We start from the raw sequence: 6987 nt of genomic DNA, 5'->3' as shown, positions 1-6987 counted from the left end.
TGCAGTGCGTGTGATCACTGCCACCGCTCTGCTGTGTCTCCGCGTCCTCAGAACTGTTAAGAGGAGGTTGGACAAAAGCACAGTGTGTCCAGAGTGGGGGTGGGGGGCCAGCCCCCAGGTTCCCAGGCTCACTACGCTCTCTAATGGGTCAGACTCCTCTGAACTCCCCAGTTTCTCTCCAGACCCTCTCCATGTGCTAGAATTTGTTATAATGAGTAGTGTCTGAAATAAGTCGATTGTTGGCCTGGACCCAGGCACATTTTCTTTGTCATGGGAGTTGTCACCGTGGAGTTCTGCTCATCCTCACCATGACCAGCCTTCCCCGGCGTGGTCAGCCTTTCTCTGCCTTTCCTGTGCCTTGCTGCCGCAAACCACATTGAACCAGCTAGTGTCTTCAGCCGGCCCTGGAAAGCTGAGTCACATTTTTCAATCCAGACAAATGAGAAAGGGCTTTCTAAGCAAGAGAGACCAGCCTGTGCGAAGGTTCAGAGTCAGGACAGTGCAGTGAGAGGAGTGGAAAAGGCAGAGCAGAGCTAGGTTACAAAGACTCGTGAGTGGCATGTGGGAGAGTCTTTTCTAGGAGGAACGGGAGCCAGGGCAGGTGTTAAGCAGATGCAGGGTTTAGCAGGTCCCAGGCTTGGTGCTCTGTGTCCACTGTGCGGGGTGAGTCGGAGGAGCGAGCAGGAGATGGAGGGCAGGGAGAGCTGAGAGGTGCCATCCAGGTGAGCAGAGCCAGGGCCCCGGTACCCAGGTGAAGCCAAGGGGTGGGCGACACTGCCCGCTTGGAGGGAGGTGGTCCGAGGGAATCCAAGTAGGGAGGCTTCAGAGAACAGATAAGTTTGGGGCAAAACAAACATGATTCTGTAGAACGCATACTCTTTTTATTATTGCAAGTTCTCATGTTTCGAAGTCCCTTACAAGGGACTCCCCTGCCCAGCAGGCGCGAGGCTGCTCAGCCCGCCAGTCTCCGAGAAGCAACAGCAGACCGCCTGCCGCCACCCCGCTTCCCCGGATGACTCATTCTTTCTGCGTTCAAGCGGTTGCAGCCCTGCTTCTTGTTTGTGATTTCTTTGTCCCCCCTAATGTTAGGGATTTGATCCGAGGCTGCTCACACCACCTCTTACCACTCGCTGACGTCGGGGATTACAGTTTACTAGCCTTCGGTGAGGATGTGCCTCTTTCCAAGGGTGAGTTTCTGTTTTAGGTTTTTCCCAAACCTCCTGGTCACCCTCTACCCACCCCCAAGCTCTGGTGGCAAGGCAGGAGGGCTGGGCCCTGGCCCAGCTTCACAGTAACCATGGCAACTCACCTAAGCCGCCCACAGATAGGCCCAGGGCCCCAGGCCAGCCCCGGCTCCCTCTGGCTGTTAGCTGTTGGCTGTGAAAGGCGCCCCTGTGGTGGGGTTTGCTCTGCTCTCTGTCTCTCTCTCTCTTTTTTTTTTTTTTTAACAGTCCTCACTCTATCTTTTCTACTGGTTTTTCCTGACGGCACCTTCCTTGTGCGAGGGATACAGCAGTGGAAAAGGTAGGCAGTGGACGGGGAAACAGAAAAACCCCTGCCCTCATATATATGTGTTTTGGTAGAGGCATCACACCATAATAATGTCAGAAAATCGGAAGTAATTTAAATAAGCGAATAAATAAGCATTTAACAATATAATCGGTGCTTGGGAGAAAAATAAAACGAGGAAGGGAGATAGGGAATGCCGGGAAAGGGTATTATGAATTTTAAATGGGCTGCTCATGGAAGGATTACTGTATCAATCCAAGATGCAGGCTAGGATGAAAATGAACACAGCTGATCTGTGCGGCACCAGTGAAAATGGAAGCAGGTGTCGGCTGCCTTCCTTGACAGAACAGGGTTTCGTTCCCCTCCTTGCACACCCCTGCCTACAAGGAAGCTGCATTTCCCAAAAGGAGCGTTTGGGAGTGTCGACTGAAAAAAAAAAAAGCACAACCTGAGAGTTGAGAATTATGTTTTATTCAGTGGACTTACTGAGGACTTAAGCTCGGGCACAGACTCTCAGATCACTCAGAGGGACTGCTCCCAACAGGTAAGGGAGGAGCCAGGGTATATAGGAGTTTTTGCAACAAAAACCAGGTAGTCGGAACATCTAAAGATGACTGTTAAAGAAAACTGGACATCTCAAGTTAATGAATTTAGCATGTTTCTGTGTATGGGAAGTTGCAAGAGTCTGGGCTCACTGTAATCATTCCTTTGATGTACACCTTAACTATCTAGGGCCAGTGTCCTGCTTTTTTCCGTCCTGAATCCCCTCAGGGTGCACAGCTGGGGGTGGCTGCAGGGGCTGATGGCTTGATGGCCACAACATCCTTTGTTTACTGATAAGGAAGGTGACATTCTTTGTCCATACTATAAGTCAAGGCAGAGACGCGACAAAATAACACACGGCACAGAGATGCCTTTCACTCCAGAACAGCCTGTTTTTGTTTTAATTTTATTGAAGTATAGTTGATTTATAGTGTCGTGTTAATTTCTATGTAGCAAAGTGATTCAGTTATACACAAATGTTGTTTTCCATATTCTTTTCTATTATGGTTTACTGCAGGTTATTGAATGTAGTTCCCTGTGCTCTGCAATAGGACCTTGTTGTTTATCCATTTTCTATAGAATAGTTTGCATCTGCTAACCCCAAACTCCAAATCCATCGCTCCCCCACCCCTCCTCCCCCTTGACAACCACGAGTCTGTTCTCTATGTCTGTGAGTCTGCTTCTGTTTCATAGATATGTTCATTTATGTCGTGTTTTAGATTCCACATATAGGTGATGTCATCTGGTATTTGTCTTTCTCTTTCTGACTTCACTTAGTATGATCATTTCTAGGTTCCTCCATGTTGCTGGAAATAGCATTATTTCATTCTTTTTTATGGCTGAGTCGTATTCCATCGTATACATGTACCACATCTTCTCTACCCATTCTTCTGTCATTGGACATTTACGTTGCTTCCATGTCTTGGCTGTATGTGCTGCTACAAATATAGGGGTGCAGATATCTTTTCCAGTTATAGTTTTCTGCAGATATATGCCCAAGAGTGGGATTGCTGGATCATATGGCAACTGTAATTTTTTGAGGACTCTCCATACTGTTCTCCATAGTGGCTACACCAATTTACATTTCCACGCAGCCTGTTTTGTGGCTATGCCGCCCATCCAAGGGCTGGGCTGATAGGTCACACGGCTTCTGATGCACTAGGCCAGGCAGAACCTGGTCCCGGGGAGTTTGACCCATCCCAGGGCGCTCCAGAGGGTGCGCTGAGAGGCTGGATCAAAGACCCACATGTCTTGAAGGTCTGAGGGCTCACTAGAGTAGAGAGACCACCCTCAGGTGTGCTCTCCTGTGGGCCTGGATGGGTTAGGAGACAGCTCTGCAAGAAGGGTTTCATATATGCCCGATGCGTGGCCTGGCTGGTTCACAGTAAGTTTGCTTAACAGTGAGCTGCACTGGCTGTTCCTTCCATTTTTACATACCTGTTTTGGGACCCATTTATTTGTAGCGCAGTCTGTCTGTAAAATTCTGGGTGGATCCATCTGTGGTTCCCAAACCTGGCTGCATAACAGAATCTCTTTGGGTAGTTTTCAGATATATGGCTTTGGGACTTTCCTGGTGGTGCAGTGGTTAAAAAGCAGCCTGCCAATGCAGGGAACACAGGTTCCATCCCTGGTCTGGGAAGATCCCGCATGCCGCAGAGCAACTAAGCCTGTGTGCCACAACTACTGAGGCTGCGCTCTACCCGTGAGCCACAACTACTGAAGCCCATGCACTCTGGGGCCCACGTGGTGCAACCCCTGAAGCCCACATGCCTAGAGCCTGTGCTTCGCAACAAGAGAAGCCACTGAAATGAGAATCCCAGGCACTGCAACGAAGAGTAGCCCCCACTTGCTGCAACTAGAGAAAGCCCGTGGGCAGCAACGAAGACGCAGTGCAGCCAAAAACTAACTAAATAAATAAAAATTCAAACAAAATAAAATAGACTTCATATTTTAAAAAGGAAGGAAGAGAAAAAGAAAGAAAGGAAGGAAGGAAGGAAAGGAAGGGAGGAATGAAGGGAGGAAGGAAGGAACATGACTTCCTTCCTCACCCTGGACATTCTGATTTAGCAAGTCTAGGCTAGAGCCTGGGATTGTGTTTTGAGTTTTACAGACCACTGAACCAGATGATTTCTGTGGATCTTTCTTCCTTGCATCTGATCACCCCCAACCTGCCCAAGCGTCCTGAGGCCTGTTTCCCATGCTGGTCTCTCCCACCCACCTGGAGCCATGAGGCGTGATTCCCAGCAAACACCACCTGGCTGCCACACCTGCTGGAGCCCAGGTCTCCCCTCCAGGATGAACGCATGCATCTGTCTTCCCTGCGTTTTATGAGAGAGACTCCTCGATGGGGAAACCAGCTACTCGCCCTGAAGAACTGCCCCCGCACAGAGCACGGTGACCTCAGAACACGGACATCTCCTCCACAGCTCCCCTCCCGCAGGGAGCAGCACCCTGTGGTCCCGAGCACCCCTCAGGTTGCACCTTTGTTTGCTGCAGAGTCAGGAAGGACCCTTGGTTGTTGATGAGATGTGTGATGGCTGCTGTGTGCCATGTGCCAGGGGTCAGGACGCAGAGATGAGGAGAAGGCATCCCAGCTCTTGAGGTATTTATGATCTAGTGAGAGAGACAGATGATTATAACATCACATGGAACTAAGAACAGGTCACCCCAAACAGAAATCCAGCCTAGGTCACAGAAGGCTTCCAGAAGGGTCTCAGGATTTGGCCAGGTGAAAGGGTTGGGGCAGAGCCAATGAGTGGTGGAGGCTTTCCAGGCTGAGAGTTTCTGCTTGAGCAAATAATAGTAATAATAATAGCAAACATTTATTGAGTGCTTACTATTATACATGGCAGACGCTACCGAGCTTGTATGGTACTAGGTATTTATTCCTTGATAACTGTTGTGGTAGGAACAATAATCCCCCCACCCAAAGATGGCCACACTCAAATACCTAGACCCTATGAATCTGTTACCTTAAGGGGAGAAGAGATTTTGCAGATGTAAGAATCTTGAAGTGGGGGAATTAGCACATATTATTTGGTAGGCCGAAATGTAATCACAGTATTTTTGTAAGGAGGATAGGAGTGTCTGAGAAGCTGAAGGTGTCATGGTGCTGGCTTTGAAGGTAGAGGGAGGCCACAAGCAGGGAATGGAGGTGGCCTCTGGAAGCTGGAAACAGCCAGGAAAGGTTACCAGACTCAGTTCAGCTACTTGCCACTCAAAAGCCAGTAATTGAGAGGCAAGTATTGGTAGAAAGGAAAGTTGCTTTAATCAGAAAAGCCAGCAGTCTGAGGAGAAGGTGGACTCCTGTCCCAAGACCAACTCCAAAGAGTCTGCTCAGCCATGACAATTCTTTTAATATTTATTTATCTTGGCTATGCTAGGTCTTAGTTGCCATCTTCGTTGCAGGGATCTAGTTCCCCCACCAGGGATTGAACCCAGGCCCCCTGCGTTAGGAGAGTGGAGTCTGATCCACTGGACCACCAGGGAAGTCCCCTGACAAGTCTTAGAAAGGGGAAACAATCTCAGGTAATCATTAAGGTAGGAGGTCAGGTTTTCGTCATTTTTCCATTGCTTGTAGACTGCTGACTTCTTCTGATCTTCCTTTGGATGCCGTCTTGCTTAATGTGGTCCGCCTGCAAATTTGCTAAGGGCGAAGCTGGGGTAGACATTCAGTCATTCATTACTTAATTCTTCATTCTTATGCCTTTAATCCAGGAAAGGAATCAACAGGTTGGGCAAGGCATTGTGTATATTCAGTAAAGCAGAACTCAGGAGTCAAGTTAAATGTTACCTACCTAGTGGCCTCATTTCTGTGAGGTTTGAGGGGAGCAGAAATAGGCAAACAGGAGAGGGACGAAAGAGCTGCTTACAGAAACGTTCTGCCCCAGAGCCTTCTCCAGCCGCTCTCCTGACGCAGTAGACTTCCAAACTCCAGCACTATAAAATCAAACATTTGTGTTGCTTTAAGCCATGAGTTGGTGGTAATTCATTGCAGCAGCAATAGGAAATGAATATAACCATTACTTTTCCCATCTTGCCACGGAAGAAGCCAAGAGGTTAACTCGCCCACAATTGCATAGCCAGTGAGAAGTAAGTCCAGGATTCAACATTCAGCTGCCTGGTCCCAGATCCTGTGGTTACTCGTTCCCTTTCACGTCTCTCCTGCCTGGCAGAGGTTAAAAAGCATCACGGCCCCCAGAGGTTGTCGGGAGATAGCTTTTCTCCACCACCTGATGGTTTTTACACTCCTCCCTGGCCAGGTGGTTAAGGATAGACTCTGGTTAAGCACAGCATCCTTATGCATTTAAAATTCTCCTGTCTGCAAACTTCTGTTCCTAGCTCATAATTCCTTTATCCGTTCATGCTGACTTTTTCTCTCTCATATAAAGCATTCCCCATCCCTCTGCCTTTGACTGAAATAAGTGGTCAGAGGAATTTTGAGGCAGTGTTTTAGGTTTTTGTTTTTATTTTAATATTAAACACAATAAGCATTACCCGAAACTACAACTCCAGATGTGTCTGCTTCATTTACATTCCGAGTATTTTACAGGCTGTGCTTAGATTTCCACAGGAGCAGTAGCTAACACTGGATTAGCATTCTGTAGTTTACTGAAAGCATTCATGTCCCCTGTCCACTTGACCTTTTCAGAAATGCTGGGGGGATGTTTATCCCCAATTTTCAGTGAGGAAACTAAGGCTCAAAGAAGTTCAATGTGGGGAATTCCCTGGCGGTCCAGTGGTTAGGACATCACGCTTTTGCTGCCGAGGGTGTGGGTTCAATACCTGGTCAGGGAACTAAGATCCCGCATGCCGCACAGTGCAGCCAAATTAAAAAAAAAAAAAAGGAAAAGAAAAAAGTTCAACATGGCCGAGGTGCACAGCAGAACCAGGATGGAAACTCGGGGCTTCCAGATTTTCCCTGATGCATTCTTT

Source organism: Hippopotamus amphibius, chromosome 5 (assembly GCF_030028045.1).
Source record: "Hippopotamus amphibius kiboko isolate mHipAmp2 chromosome 5, mHipAmp2.hap2, whole genome shotgun sequence".
NCBI classification, from domain to species: Eukaryota; Metazoa; Chordata; class Mammalia; order Artiodactyla; family Hippopotamidae; genus Hippopotamus; species Hippopotamus amphibius.
This window is presented reverse-complemented; position numbering follows the sequence as displayed.